Source organism: Lynx rufus, unplaced genomic scaffold (assembly GCF_022079265.1).
Source record: "Lynx rufus isolate CCGP_SWC_20201006 ecotype Redwood Valley unplaced genomic scaffold, mLynRuf1.p SCAF_16, whole genome shotgun sequence".
Taxonomy (NCBI): Eukaryota; Metazoa; Chordata; class Mammalia; order Carnivora; family Felidae; genus Lynx; species Lynx rufus.
This window is the reverse complement of record NW_025814830.1, coordinates 34,153,828-34,171,249: the sequence shown is the minus strand read 5'-3', so window position 1 is coordinate 34,171,249 and position 17,422 is coordinate 34,153,828. Positions and strand designations below refer to the sequence as shown.

The 17,422-nt window shown below is 35.4% G+C and overlaps 1 protein-coding gene across 2 annotated transcripts in view; it reads left to right on the top strand.

The window, feature by feature from the left end:
• Nucleotides 1-17,422, top strand: part of CDH8 (cadherin 8) — a 347,905-nt gene that overhangs the window by 262,156 nt on the left and 68,327 nt on the right. The window lies entirely within an intron of this gene.

Genomic DNA, 17,422 nt, shown 5'->3' with positions numbered 1-17,422 from the left:
GAAACACTTACCAGGGAAATCCCATAAGGCTATCAAGCTGCTTTTTCAGCAGCAACTTTGCAGGCCAGAAGGGAGTGGCATGATATATTCAAAGTACTGAAAAGTAAAAATCTGCAGCCAAGAATTCTCTATCCAGTAAGGCTATGATTGAGAACAGGAGAGAGAGAAATTCTCGATAAAAAAAGCTAAGGGAGTTCAGGACCATTACACCAGCCCTATATGAAATGTCGAAGGGGACTCTGAATGGAAAGGAAAGACCATGAGTAAGAAAAGTAGGAAACAAAAAAGCAGTAAAAAAATTTTTATCTAGAAAATCAGTCAAAGGGCTCACAAAGTAAAAGGGTATAAAGTATGATACATTCACCTAAAACGTGTGTCAGGAGGAGATGAGTGAAGTATGGTTCAGTATGCATACAAGGTTACATGTAATCCTACGGGTAATAAAAATTCAAGAGCAAGGAATAGATAATAAGAAATGAAGAGAAAGGAATGCAACTATATCACTAAAGAAAATCAACTAATTGTGAGAGAAGACAGCAAGAGAAAAACTACAAAAACAAGCTTAAAACAAGTAACAAAATGGCAATAAATACCTTTCAACAATTTCTTTGAATGCAAATCGACTAAATGCTCCAGTCAAAGTGCACTGGTGGCAGAATAGATTAAGAGAAACAAGACCCATCTATATGCTGCCTACATGAGACTCGCTTCAGACCTAAAGACACATGCAGATTGAAAGTGAAGGAAGAAAATCATTTATCATGCACATAGATGTGAAACGAAAACCTGGATTGCAATCCTAATATCAGACCAAGCAGATATTAAACAAAGACTGTAGCAGAGATTTAAAAAAAAGGGCACTATATTATCATAAAGGAACAATCCAACAAGTTAGCATAGCAATTGTAAACATTTATGAACCTAACATGAAAGCACTCAAATACATAAAGGAGTTAATAACAAACATAAAATAAGTGATTGAGAGCAATACAAATAATAGTAAGGTACTTTAACACCCCACATTCATCAATGGATGCATCATCCAAGCAGAAAATTAACAAGGAAACAGTGACTTTGGGTGACACATTGGACCAGATGGATCTAATATATATATATTGAGAACATTCCACTGGAAAACAGAATACACATTCTTTTCAAGTACACATGGAATATTCTCCAGAATAGATCACCTATTAGGCCAAAAACAAGTCAACACAAGGTCAAAAATATCCAAATCATACTGTGCATCTTTCCTGACCACAATGGTATGAAGCTAGAAATCAACCACAAGAAATAATTTGGAAAAAGCACAAGTATGTGGCGGTTAAATAAGATACTACTAAAAAATGAATGTGCCAACATAGAAATCAAAAAAGAAATCACAAATTACATGACAACAAATGAAAATAAAAACACATCAGGGGCGCCTAGGTGGCTCAGTTGGTTGAGCGTCCAACTTTGGCTCAGGTCATAATGTCACAGTTTGTGGGTTCGAGCCCTGCATTGGCTCTGTGCTGACAGCTCAGAGCCTGGAGCCTGCTTTGGATTCTGTGTCTCCCTCTCTCTCTGCCCCTCCCCCACTTGTGCGTTCTCTCTCTCTCTTTGAAAAATAAATAAAATCTAAAAAAACCAAAAAAAAAAAAAAACCACATTGGTCCAAAATCTTTGGGATGCATCAAAAATTGTTCTGAGAAGGAAGTGTATAACAATACAAGCCTACCTCAAGAAGTCAGAAAAATCTCAAACAACCTAACCTTACACCTAAAGGAGCCTGAAAAAGAAGAACAAAAACTCAAACCAGCAGGAGGAAGGAAATAATAATGATTAGAGCAGAAACAGATAGAAACTAAAAGGATAATATATCAATGACTCTAGGAGCTGGTTCTTTGAAAAGATCAACAGATTCATGAACTTTTACCCAGACTCATTAGAGAGAGAGAGAGGGAGAGGGAGAGGGAGAGAAAGAGAGAGGAAGAGAGGGAGGGAGGGGACTCAAATTCAATAGCAAAGAGGAGACATACCAATCAACACCAAAAAAATACAAAGATTTTACAGAATATTATGAAAAATTATATGCCAACAAATTGGACAACCAAGAAGAAATAAATTGCAAGAAACATATTACCTACCAAAACTTAAGTAGGAACAGAAAATTTGAACAGACCAGTTGCCAGAAATGAAATTGAATCAGTAATCAAAAAATTCCCAATAAACCAAAGTCCAGGAGCAGATGACTTCACAGGTAATTTCTAACATATTTAAAGGAGAGTGGATACCTTCTCAAACTATTCCAAAAAAAATAGAAAAGGAAGGAAAACTTACAAATTCATCCTATGAGGCCAGCGTCACCCAGATACCAAAACCAGATAATGACTCTACTAAAAAAGAGAACTTTATCTCTAATGAACACAAATGCAAATACCTTATTAAAAACACTATCAATGTGAACACAGCAATACATTAAAAAAATCATTCACCATGATCAATTGGGATGTATTCAATATTTATCAATATTTACACATTTATCAATGTGATACACATTAATAAAAGAAAGTATAAGAACCATATGGTCATTTCCAAAGATGCAGAAAAAGCATTTGACAAAGTCCAACATCCATTCATGATAAAAACATTCAGCAAAGTACAAAGTAGGATTAGAGAGAAGAGACCTCAACATAAAAAAGGCCATATATGGGGGCGCCTGGGGGGCTCAGTCGGTTAAGCGTCCGACTTCGGCTCAGGTCACAATCTCACTGTCCATGGGTTCGAGCCCCGCGTTGGGCTCTGTGCTGACTGCTCAGGGCCTGGAGCCTGTTTCAGATTCTGTGTCTCCCTCTCTCTCTGACCCTCCCCCGTTCATGCTCTCTCTGTCTCAAAAATAAATAAATGTTAAAAAAAAAATTTAAAAAAAGGCCACATATGAAAAACCTACAGAAACATGGTACTCAACGGGGGAAACTGAGAGCTTTTTCTCTTATGTGAGGAGCAAGAGAAGGATGTCTACTCTCACCACTTTTATTCAATATAGTATTGGAAGTCCTAGCCACCTCAATCAGATAACAAAAATAAAAGCATCTAAACTGGTAAGGAAGAAGTAAAATGTTCACTATTTGCAGTTGATATGATACTGTATTGAGAAAACCCTAAAGACTCCACCAAAAAATAGAACTGATAAATGAATTCAGTAAGGTCACAGGATACCAAATGAATGTATGCAAATCAATTGCATTTCTATAAACTAATAATGAAGCAGTAGAAAGAGAAATGAAGAAAACAGTCCCATTTACAATTGCACCAAAAATAATAAAATACCTAGGAATAAACTTAACCCAAGATGTGAGAGACCTATACTCTGAAAACTATAAAACACTGATGAAAGAATATGAAGAAGACACAAATATAGAAAGACATTCCTTGCTTAGGGATTGTAACAACAAATATTGTTAAGATGTCCACAGTACCCAAAGCAATCTACAGATTTAATGAAATCCCTATAAAAATACCATCAGCATTTTTCAGAGAACTGTAACAAACAATCCTAAAGTTTATATGGAACCTTAAAAGACCCCTAATAGCCAAAGCAATCTTGAAAAATAATAAAACTGTACGTTATCACAATTCCAGATTTCAAGTTATACCATAAAGCTGTAATCATAAAAACAGTGTGCTATTGGCAAACATGCACAAAAATTCCTACATGGGAAGACCAATGGAACAGAATAGGAAACCCAGAAATAAACCCACTATTATATGGTCTGTTAATCTTTAACAAACAAGGCAAGAATATGCAATGGGAAAAAGACAGTTTCTTTCACAAATGGTTCTGAGAAAACTGGACAGCTACATGCATAGAATGAAACTGGACCACTTTCTTACAGTGTATACCAACAAACAAATAAACAAAAAACACCTCAAGATGGATTAAGGATCTATATGTGATACCTGAAACTATGAAAATCCTGCAAGAGAACACAGACAATAATTTCTCTGAATTTGGTCATAGCAACATTTTCCTAGCTAGGTCTCCTACAGCAAGGAAAATAAAAAGCAAAATTAAGCTGTTAGGACTATATATAAATAATGAGATTCTGCATAGCAAAAGACACTACCAACAAAACTAAAAGATAACCCATTGAGGGGTGCCTGGGTGGCCCAGTTAGTTGAGCATCAGACTTCAGCTCAGGTTGTGATCTCACAGTTCCTGGGCTCAAGCTCCACATCAGGCTCTGTGCTGACAGGTTACTCAGAGCCTTGAGCCTGCTTTGGATTCTGTGTCTCATTCTCTCTCTGCCCCTTCCCTGTTTGCACTCTGTCTTCCTCAAAAATAAATAAATGTAAAAAAAAAAAATTAAAAAGATATGTGCAAAAAAAATGCACTGAATGGGAGAAGATATTTTCAAATGACATAGCCAATGTAGGGTTAGAATCCAAAATATATAAATAATTTATACAAATGAACATCCAAAAACAAATAATCCAATGAAAAATGGGCAGAAGACATAAAGAGCTATTTCTCCAAAGAAGAAGTAAAGATGGCCAACAGACACATGAAAAGATGCTCAACATCATTCATCATCGGGGAAATGCAAATCAAACTACTATGAGATATCACTTCACACCTGTCAAAATGGCTAAAATGAAAAGAAACAAGATTTGTTGAGAATGTGGAGAAAAACGAACCCTGGTGCACTGTGGTTGGGAGTGCAAACTGGTGCAGCCACTGTGGAAAAAGAATATGGAGGCTCCTCAAAAAGTTAAAAATAGACCTGCCCTATGATGCATTAATCACAATCTTGGGTATTAAGTAAAGAATACAAAAACACTAATTTGAAAAGATATATGCACTCCTATGTTTATTGAAGCATTATTTACAATAGCCAAATATGGAAGCAACCCAAGTGTCCACTGATAGATGAATAAAGAAGTGGTGTGTGTGTGGTTGTGTGTGTGTGTGTTTACAATGGAATGCTATTGAGCCATAATAAAGAATGAAATCTTGCCATTTGCAACAACATAGATGGATCTAGTGAATTAAATCAGAGAAAGACAATTACCATATGATTTCACTCATACGTGGGATTTAAGAAACAAATTATTAAAGGAAAGAAAAAAAAAGACAACCAAAACCAAGACTCTTAACTATACAGAACAAACTTATGGTTATCAAAAGCAAGATGGGTGAGGGGATGGGTGAATTAGGTGAAGGGGATTAAGAGTACGCTTATCATGATGAGCACTGAGTAATATATAAAATTGTTGAGTTATTATATTGTAAAACTGAAACTAATACAACACTGTGTTAACTATACCGGCATCAAAATTAAAAAACAAACAATAAGTAAATATGATATTTAAGGTTCCAGCTAAGATAATATGAATAAAAGTCTATGTAACTAATTAGTTAATGGGGAAATGGATGAACTGAAATTTATCAGTACAAAAGAATATAAATAGGAAAAATAGTAAAGAATTGATGAAGAAAAAGTACAGTAAGAAATTAACACCCAAATATATAACCAATCACACTGAATGTAAGTAAACTACATACTTCAATTAATATTTATCAATTTGCAAACCAAAATAAAAAGGAATAATTTTTGAATCATGTTTCTATTCAGAGTAAACCTAAAATTAAGGACACATAAGGACTCTAAGGATTAAAGAAGATCCATCATGCAAATTCAAAGCAAAGTAATACAGAATAAGGAGAAAGAAATATTACAAAAAATAAAGAGAAAATTTTCAGGATAAATGATTAAATTCAGCAGGAAAATATAAAAATCTTATATGTTGCCAATAATATATTTGCCAACTACGTAAGGTAAAAAAAATGACAGGAACAGGGAAAATAAATCAACAGCTACAAATAAAAATTTTAACCCCCAACTCTCTACTAATCAAACAAGTAAACAAAAACAAAACAACAACAAAAACACCTATCTGTCCTTACAAGGATAGATAGTATTTGAATATTGTGATTTGTAATCTTTTCTAATTGAATGTCTAAAGTACTGCACTCAAAATTACAGAAATCGTTCATATCAAATGGACTTGAAATATTTACCCAGGGTGGCTCAGTCCCTTAAGCGTCTAACTTAGGCTCAGGTCATGATCTCATGGTTTGTGGGTTTGAGCCCCGTGTCAGGCTCTGTGGTTACAGCTAAGAGCCTGGAGCCTGCTTCAGACTCTGTGTCTCCCTCTCTCACTGACCCTCCCTGCTCATTCATTCATTCATATTCTCTTTCTCTCTCTCTCCTTCTCTCTCAAAAATAAATAAATAAATATTTAAAAAAATTACCCAAAATGTCCAAAGGCTGGGCCATAAAGCAAATCTCAACACATGCAGAGTATGATTTCCTAACACAATGGAATTCAGCCATGGGGGGGAAAAACACTCAACTAAAATCATCCCTACGTATTGGAAATGAAGCCATACATTTCTAATTAGTCCATGGGAAAAAGAATAAAATCACAAAGGCAATTAGCACATTTTTAAAATGGATGATACTAAAATCCTGACATGGCAAACCTTGTGCTAACACAGTGTCCACAGGAAAAAGAACCTTAAACGTCTGTATTGAAAAAACACAAATGCTAAAAATCAGTCATCTAAGCACCCACTTCAAAGAAGCTACAAGCGAATAGAAATCTAAAAACTAGCAGAAAGGTCAAAATATAGTATAGAATATAATACAGTTGAAAACAGGTACAATAGTGAAATTCAACTAAACAAAAGCTGTTTGTAAAGATGAATCAAGTTTCTTTGTAAAGATGAAATGGTGCAAGGAGGTACAAGTTACCAATATCAGAAATGAGGAATGGGACATTATTACAGACTCTATAGATGTTAAAAACATAATAATTGCACATTATGAATGTATTTATGCCCATACAGTTTAAGCTACCTATGAAATAAGCTAGTAAGTTAAAAATGTAGTCTTTACAAACTGGCATAATTATGTCTATCACTTTCTCTACTGAATAAATTGAATCCGTAGTTACTAACTTCTAACACATAAACCGTCATGCCCAAATGAACCAGACACAAACTTTATCAGAGAGGAGTAAAAAAGGGAGCATTTTCTACTTCATGTCACAAAGGCAGCCTAATCTGAATGCTAAAAGCTGATGAGCATATTACAAGATAGGAGATTTAACAATCTGCTTCTTATAAACAAAATCCTAGGCAATATACTAGCAAATCAATACCACTAACGTAAAAATATAATACTCCAGGGAATACAAGGACAGGTTATAACTTTCAAAAAATCTATTAATGTGAATTAAAATATTGAGAGAAAAAAAACCTAAAAAACTATCATCAATCTCAGTAGATGCAGAAAAGTGTATACATCCATCTCTTGATCATGAGATAAAGCCCTTCGTGCACTAGAAATAGCAGGGAATTTAACCTGATCAAGGATAGCCACACAAACTCCCCCCCCAAAAAAAACAAATATGAGACTTAATGGTATAAAAGAATGAATGCTTTCTCCCTGAAATTGGAAATGAGATAAGTGTGTCTACTGTTGCTACTTTATTCAATTATACTGAAGGTTTTAGCCAGTACAGTAAGATACAAGTAAGAAACAAAAGTGAAAATATTGGAAACACAGAAATAAAGTTGTTACTCTTCATAGACATCATGATTGAGTGCGTAAAAATGAAAAAAAAATAACTTTACATCATCAATAGTTATAATCAGATTTTTTAGTAATAGAATAAAGATACTACTTATACTAGTAAGACTTCAACTAAATAGTAACAGGATATAAAGAATGATGTGTCAGACCTCTAAACAGAAAACTACAAAATTTTAGTGAGAGAAAGTAAAGAATTTGTGTCTACCAAAAAAGTGAAAAATCAAGCCACACAGTGTGAGAAGGTATTGTGATACACTGTCTAGCAAAGGACTCATAGTCATAACATATAATGTGCCTATTAATCAGGAAACCTAAATAACCCATTACAAAATCTTCATAAAAGAAGATATCCGGGTAGTCGGGTTAGATGATAGATTCTTAGCATCAAATCATCAGGATATTGCAAATTAAGATCTAACTGAAATAAAATTACACACCTCTACATTGGCTAAAATTAAAAATTAGTAATGAATTGCTGACTTTGCCAAGTATCTTTCAACATTTGAAGAAGCCTGAACTTTTTACTCATTGCTGGTCAAAGGATAAAGTGGTACATCTCATTAGAAAAATATTTGAACGCACACTCGTACTGAAAGGATGCGTGTCCTATCACCTTTCACTCCATTCCTAAGTATGCTGTGAATTCATGTATTTGTGCACCAAAAGATATACAGAAATGATTTATAGTAGTACTTTCAAATAGCCTGAAACTGAAATATCCCACGTTTTTACCAGAAAGAGAATAAATAAAATTGTGGTATATTTATACAATGAAATCATTTTCCATGTAATAGGAAAAATAAACTACAGCTACATGCAACTACGGAAGCTAAAGAAGCCTATTATACAATACATTAATTTAATTTTTATAAAGTTGTGAAGAAGGCAAACTAATGTAGTATTAAGTTACAGAAGAGGTTACCCAAGGATCATAATGACTGACATGGGGCACCTGAGAGGCTTTGGGGGAGCTGGTTATACTGGATGTCTTGGTCTGGATGGTGGTTATATGGGTTTGTTAATTTTATAAAATTCTACTGGAATAAAACCTTAAGAGTTATATGCTTTATTGTTTGCATAGCTGACTTACAACTACCAAAGTTTGTCCCTACACAAAAAATTTAATGGAGCCATCCCAAGAACTTTGAAAAAAAATACATGACTATTAGGTTTCTATATATAAATTCACTAACAAAATTTCATGATAATGGAAACGTCAAACCTTTTTTTTTTAATATATTGTTGATTGGCTTATTATGGTCTTGTATTCTGTGGGGAGTGATTCATACTGAAATTGATATGATGTTTTAAGATTATGTTTTATAAGTACTATATTTTAAAAAGCCTGTGGGGAATAATTAGTTTTGTTCCTATTTGTTTCTTTACTTGTTGGTCAGACTGCCCTGCATTCACATTTTAGCTTTACCACTTCCTGGCTTTGAGTAAATATGAACGAGATGACTGAAGTCCATATAATATACCCTTTTTTAAGACTCCTTGGATGTTCAAGAATTGATACTTCTTTACTACATACTATATTTCACTCATATAGGTGGATTTCAGACCTTACATACCCAGAGACTAGATTCATATTTGAGACATAATATTCTTCACAGTAACCCAACAAACACCAAATATATGGTATATACCAGATCATGCAATAAATGCTGGGCAGTTTACAGTATTAGTTTTCTTCTCTAATAAAGTGTGTTGTTTTGTGTGCATGCATGTATGAACGCATGTCTATGTATTAAGGCATAACTGTTATTGGAAGCTGGTACTGAATGTTCATTTAAACTGAATATTGGATACATCTATGTATCAGTCCCTCTGAAAGTGTGTCTCCTTAATTAAGATTTGAATATATAAGGGATTTAAACTCAACTGCATTGTAAAAGTAACTTCAAGAAATTCAGTTCCAATAATCTTGAATCAATCCTATTTGAAATAATTAGAAGGAAAAGAAAAACCACTGAGGATTTGGTAATAGAGGCATAATGCAATTTTGTTGGCAAAGTAAAATGAGAGATTTTTGCAAAGACTTACTTAGATTATCAAAGAGGACATGGGAGTTATAAACTCAACACAAAATTTTATTTCCTTATCTGTTACAGTTGGTAGAAAGAGGAGATGGGTTGAGAAGGCTAGAAAGATGTATTTAGGACCGTACAAAGAGAAAGTCATTACTTGAGTCATAAATTGAGCAAAAGCGATACACAAATCTAAAACAAAACAGAAAACCACATATGCATGTACACATGTGTACAACAACAAAACGAAAAGAATGTAGACAACAGAAGAAAACAAATTTGTAAGCCTGCACAATTAAAAGTAGGTAATAGTTACAATCAGATACCACCTCACACTGGTTAGAGTAGCTAAAATAACCAGCTCAGGAAACAACAGATGCTGGCGAGGATATGGAGAAATGGGAACCCTCTTACACTGTTGGTGGGAATGCAAACTGGTGCAGCTGCTCTGGAAAACAGTGCGGAGATTCCTCAAAAAACTAAAGATAGAACCACCCTACAACCCAGCGATAGCACTACTAGGAATTTATCCAAAGGTTACAGGAGGGCTGATGCATAGGGACACATAGACCCCAATGTTTATAGCAGCACTTCCAACAATAGCCAAATTATGGAAAGAGCCTAAATGCCCATCAACTGATGAATGGATAAAGAAGATGTGATTTATATATACAATGGATTACTACTTGGCAATGAGAAGGAATGAAATCATGCTATTTGCAGCAACGTGGATGGAACTGCAAGTTATTATGCCTTGTGATATCAATCAGTCAGAGAAGGACAGATATATGTTGTCACTCATGTGGATTTGAGAAACTTAACAGAAGACCATGGGGGAAGGGAAGGGAGAAAAATAGTTACAAACGGAGAGGGAGGGAGGCAAACCATGAGACTCTTAAACACAGAGAACAATCTGAGGGTTGAAGTTGGGTGTGGGGATGGGGAGAGGGGAAAATGGGTGATGGGCATTGAGGAGGGCACTTGGGATGAGCCCTGGGTGTTGTATGTAAGCAATGAACCACAGGAATCTACCCCCAAAAACCAAAAGCACACTTTACACACTGTGTGTTAGCCAATTTGACAATAAATTATATTAAAAAATAAATTAAAAAAAAGTAGGTAATGATTTATAGCAGATATTGAGAAAAACGGACAATAGCTCATTCTCATTAGTATTTACTTTTCATTTATAAATGGACATAGATGTCTTCACTTAGAATGTGACTATCAAAGTTTTACACTTAATAAAAATATAGAATGCAAGAGCTTCAAAAGTTAGTTCTCACCTCAACGGTTTGAAAACTATTTCCTAGGAGATAATTTTACAAGCATAAATTGCTTAGTTTTAAGGACCTCAACCCTTGATCGGAGTAAACAGATAATGAAGGTTAATGCAGATAGACAGGAAAAGGGTGGAGTGGAGGACCTGCCACGTGTTTAGGCAGGACTCTGTAATTTCTAGGTTCACGTAAGATGCATCTAATAAATAAGAGGGCTACACATTTTCTGCCCCTTTGGAGAGTGTCTGAAAATGGTGTAGCCAGGTACCCTGCTTTCTAGCAGGTGGAAAAACAGACAGGGTCAGTGATGACTTGAGCCAAAGTCACCCTTTGGAGTTATTTTCTCCAGAGAGTTTAAGCCATTTCAAAATGTCTAAGTCCACAACTCCCTCAGCAGAGAGCATTTCTCTCCCTTTACCATGAGTGCTCCTATTTAGGTAATAGAAAAGTAGAACTTACAAACTTTGTTTATTTGATACTAAAGCCTCCATCTGATTTAAGTTCTAATTGAATTCTAAACTATTCTGTAAATATGCCAGATTTTTAAGGAGTAAAACAGAGTGTCTCCTCTTTATAGTCTGCCTTGCTGAAATTTTCACAATCATACAATAAAAAATTATGAAAGTTCTGGTGGTCAACTCCTCCCTCGATACATTCTAGAAGGCAGAAATTTCTTGGTGTGTATTGGAGGGGGTCAAAAGACTGAACCAACAATCAGTGCTGTTGCCCTGATAGTGAAAGGGTAACACATAAAAATGATATCGTCAAGAGAATCACCTAACAAAAATATCCTCAGTAGCATTTCTCCCATGCTGGTATCCACTGGTTTATTATATCCTAAGTTGCTCCTATTTAATAACCTATTGATTGGTAGACCATCCACTAGCAATTTAGAAATTATGTCATCAATGGGCATAATAGACCTCAAAAAGTTTTATATTTAGTCACTAAGCAGCCTAAGTCTGCTCCTGAAATTATTTACCAAGACTTCCTTAAACCTTCTTATCAGTTTTGTTTTACATTTCCCAACTTGCTATATTTTTCTATCACATATTCAGTTCACATCTTCCTATTTTATAAACTTCCACTGTTCCTCTCATCCCTATTCAATTATAAATTCTCTTACTTTGCATTCCCCTGTTGACTGTAATTTACTGCTCATGGCTTCCACCCTTCTACTTGTAGAAGGCTCAAGAATTATTTATTGAGACCCACCAGTATATCTAAATTTGTCAAATCATTTTTTTTTTCTCTCTTATAGTCTGAAAAGGAGAGGCTGTTTATTTCAATCGATGTCTGCAAAAACAGCTCATGGAAACTAGTTAGAAGCAAATTCCCAAGTAACTTAGACTTGGCAGGATTCCATTACCTTTGATTATAAAAGGGCAAAATTAATGGGCAATTCATGAGGCTCTGTGACAGAGAGGTGACAGGAAGTCACTACGATTCAAATGGTAGAAGTCAAAGAGTTGTTTACACTAGGTGCCATTTCACTTTTTTCTTCCATGGTACGTGAAAACAGTCTGACTTTTGTGGCCAATTCAAACAGGCTTTTCCTTCCAGACCACTTTGTCACATCTCTTGTGTTTAGAAAATTAATCTTTAATGAATGCTAATCAAGTTTCTAATTATAATATCTTTATATTTAATGTTTGTGTATCAGATGAAAGGCAAACATTTTGGGGCCAGTCACAAAGGACATGAATTATTTCCTCAGAAGCTTATCTAATTAATTTTATTGCTCTATAGTATCTTTAAAATTTGAATTGCCATCATTTCATTAATTTAGATAAAAGTGAATCTTCAGCATTTAAATATGACACTTGCAATAATTTCAATCATGCATGTTCATCTAATGTAGATAGTGGTAACACATTTTGGGAATATTTTGGGGGCATGAGGCACTAGTTTTCTTATTTTATTGTGTTTCTTCCTATTTTAACAGTTTCAAGAAATAATCAGTAAATTTCTGGGACAGCCATATACTTAGAAAAACAAAATAAACCAATGGTAACTTTGCTTGCCTCTCTGCTTTATGGTAACATTTTAAAATTGTAAATTTCATCAAGATATAGTTCAACGGCTTCACACTAATCACATGATACAGCTCATACTCATCAACATATACCAGAAGACTTCCTGATATGGCCTGAATATTGTGTCCTGGCATCACCACCAGCTACTTCTCTGGAAGCACTCAAAATTTGGGCTACTGATGTACTGGTGATGGCATGGTCTCTAGGCTTCTGGGCCTTTTCAAATGTGGCTGATTCTATCTAAAATATCTGTACATCTTTGTTTACCTAGGGTACATCTACTCATTTAAAGCTAATTCAAAGTTTATTTCCTTGTTTAAATCGTTCCTATGACTATAGCACAAGGTCTCTGCCTCCTGTGTTCTTCTGCAACATTTTGCAAAGGAATATTTTGTAGAATAGATGAAGGTGTAAAACCATTATAATGCATCTCCTAGATTACTGTGGTCTCCTTGATTGTAAGAGCTTTGTCTTAGTAACTGGCAAAAGAGAGAACACTATTTCTTGGATAGCTAAAGAGAAGAAAATGAAAGAATAAATGAATGACTGACAAAAGGGTGTTATCGAAAATCTCAGGAGGGAGTTATGAGCTTTTTAAGCCTCCTCAAACTTCTATGTTATGTTGAAGAATGAATTCAAAAAGCAGCTAAAAAAAAACTGAATTATTTTCATTTATGTTTGCTTTCTAGGACAGGAGCAGGTTTGTGATAGTATCATCCTATTTAGTCACAAATATCCTAGCTTTTGAGAAAATGGAATATAGGGGCTTATATGGTGGTCCACAAAAAGATATATCTAGGTCCTAACCCCAGGAACCTATGAATGTGCTATTTGGAAAAAGGGGATTTGGAGATGTGATGAAGTTATAGATTTTAAGATGAGATCATCCTTAATTAGCTGGGTGGGCCCTAAATATAGTAATAAGTGTTCTTATTAGACAGAAAAGTAGAAAACATGGCATGATAAAAAATAGCCCTGTGAACATCGAGGCAGACATTGGAGTTCAACTATAGCCGAAGAATGCCATGGCTGATCTGTCTCCAGCAAGTAGCAACAACTTCCAGTATCTTGAGATAATCATTGGGCTTGATCTTTTCCACATTCCTTTACAAATGACATCCATTCTTTCTAAAAGATTCAGAGCCCTCTGCTTTATGTTTCATCTTCCTGCCCATCCCAAACAAAATGATTCAGCCATGGCTTTCCAAGTGACACTCTGCTTTAGGAGTGGAGTACCCTGTGTGGGTGGAGTATGGTAGAGAAGAGTAATAGCCGTCAGTCTTCTTGGTTCATTTCTCTCAGCATGAAATTTCCCCTCATGAGACTTGGCAAGGAAGATCAGGGCCCACGATTCTCAGTGACATTGTTTCAAATGTGTAAGTGGTCCCATGAGTAGGGACTTGGTGGAAAAAGGCAGCCCCCAACCAGCAACTGCCCGAAACTTAGTGTAAGCAACAGGTATGTGAATAGGATAAGAAACGCTCATGTCCTGGGAATATATCCCTTGACTAGTAGCTTGGGGGAGAAGGACCCCTGTGTTCTTGTTTGTGTTTGTCCAGAGTAGATTTTTCATCTTCCTGAGCTACAAGGGTAAGAGGAGTAAGCAGGTATTGGTTCAAATGCCACAGGATTCTCTTACCAACATTTTGGTTTTCTTGAGTAAGTATTTTTACTTGTTGTATGCACTTAGGATGGTTAAGCATCCAACTTGATTTCAGGTCAGGACATGATCCCAGGATCATGGGATCAAGCCAAACATTGGGCTCTGCACCGAGCCTGCAGCTTGGCTAAGATTCTCTCTTTAAATAAAAAAAAAATAAATATATGGGGGCACCCGGGTGGGTACCATTCATGGGTTCAAGCTTTGAGTCAGTCTCTGTGGTGAAAACTCAGAGCCTGGAGCCTACTTCAGATCCTGTGTCTCCCTCTCTTTCTGCCCCTCCCCCACTCATACTCTCTCTCTCTCTCAAAAATAAAGAAAAAATTTTAAATTAAATGTATGTTTTTTTTTTTATCAGTTTTTATGGGAAATGGGATAGTGGTATTCCTCATGTTGGCATGCCACAAGTAAAACAGTAAAAAACAAAAAACAAACAGAAACAACCTGAATTGTGTGTTTAAAAGACTTTTGGGAAGAGATGTAGTTTGGTGTGAATCTTAAAGGATAACAAGGAATTCCACAGTTATAAAGAGAAGAAATTACATTATCTTGTTAGTGCTTACATAATATATAATGGACAGTTAACCCTAAGTCTACAGAAATTCTAACCATCCAGTAGCATATCATTTTTCAGTGCCAGGGGGTACAGTTTAGATTTTCTTTTTTTTTTTTAATTTTTTTTAACATTTATTTATTTTTGAGACAGAGAGAAACAGAGCATGAACAGGGGAGGGGCAGAGAGAGAGGGAGACACAGAATCGGAAACAGGCTCCAGGCTCTGAGCTGTCAGCACAGAGCCCGACGCGGGGCTCGAACTCACGGACCGTGAGATCATGACCTTGAGCCGAAGTCGGACCCTCAACCGACTGAGCCACCCAGGCGCCCCTAGATTTTATTTCTTTTAATAAGGTGTACTATAAACTACAAAGTCAAAAGCAAACACCTAAAAATATATTGAATTCAACTATATAATAAAACGTGAATTTAGTGAATTTGGGAGAAGAGAACATCGGCTTTAGCATAATTATCCTTTGCCAAAATTCTGAAAGGAAAAAATCTGTGTATGCATGTTTGCCTGTTAGGTGTGTGTGTGCAGTCTAAGAGAAAAAACAGAGTATCGGTTGGTAGACTTGACCAATCAGCCATTGCCCATGAACTTGACTCAAGGTTAGCATTTCCTCACTTTCCAAGAAGCAAAATCATACTAAAAGGAATCAGATAGTTTTTCCTTATACTTAAGTTTCCAAAGACTGTGCACTTGTATTTCACAGTCTATTCTGCATGTGCTATTTATTAAACATATTTTGATCACTCGTTGTTAGGTCAAGAGAGGTAGATGACAAAAATGTAATAGAAGTCTCTTGTCATCATTTATATACACAAGAGTTGGTCTCTGATGGGGAACAGAGAAAATGAATGTTATATAAGTAAGTAACTGATCAACAGTTCATAAAGTTGGGATCCAGAGAATTACGAGATAAAATTAATCAGTTTAAGGGGTTCAACTTGGGTGCAATAGTACCTTGAACAAAAATACGGAATTTAAACTGTTCCGACTCTCAGGGAGGTTTGAAAATTATTATACAATTCTGAGAATGTTCAGGATAGATCCCTTTTGGTATGTGATATTTGTACTCAAACTTCAAATAGTGGTCACTCATGAGATAAAGATTTACAATAAGCCTGTAAGTATTCTTGAAGAAGTGGCAGTGATTAGTTACCTTAATATACTTTGTTTTTGAAGTTCATCAGTACTATACTATGCAAAGGTTTCATGTTTGGGAGACCGCAACTACATCTTCGAGTTAAGTTTTAACTGAATAATCTTGGTAAAAGCTTATTATCCTTTGAAGGGCAGTCTCCCATCAAAATATGGGAATATCACTGAATTTAATTTAACTCCTACTTAGATTTGATACAGTTATAATTTACTTAGGACTGAAGAGATCTAATTATGTGAAATATCTCTTATTGCATATACTAAACAGTATGCATGGTACTGATCGTGCTGACAATTACAAAGGGCAAAGGCTAAAATGCCCTTGACTACGTGCCTAATAGTATCTGAGCACTTCCTGTTTTCTCTTATTTGTAACAATTCTGAAAATAAAGTGTTCAGTTTTTCAGTTTCGATTTTCTCAGGAGTAAAAGAAAGTTAAGTAATTTTTTCAGGATCACCTAGGTGGTACAGGGCAAAGCTGGGGCCCCACATATTGCTGTGTAGTACAAACACTATATGCCCTTTTCTCTCTAGCAGCTGCTATCCAGCTCACGGTCCAGGTAGAAGAGAGGTGGTGTGTTTCAAATACCTTACACCTTACTTATTCACCTTACATAAGTAGACAAAACATAAAATATAAGTTCCTTGCCTTAGGGTCATGTAATGTTTTTAAAAAAACTTCTCTTTCCATTGAAACTAGAGAGATCCACAGTTCCTCTCTCAATGAACCAATTCATTCATTAGACCTAAAATAGGAAAAGAAAAGGGATTCATCAGGTGAGACATTTAAGGCCATTGGCTTGATTTTGGGGAATGAGGTTATGTTCCATGACTGAGGCGGTGGGAATTCCACAGGATAATATTCATCCATCCAGAGTTAATCAAATTAGAATATTGGAGAGTAGCCATCCTAGTTAACTAAATTCAAATCTTGTAACACTGCCAGTGGGTTTAACCAACTATAAATTTGTAACATGGCTATGATTATTGGTTGTGTGCTTTACAGGTGTTTTCATAATAAAAGTATTTTTGTATTTCACACACAAAAAAGAG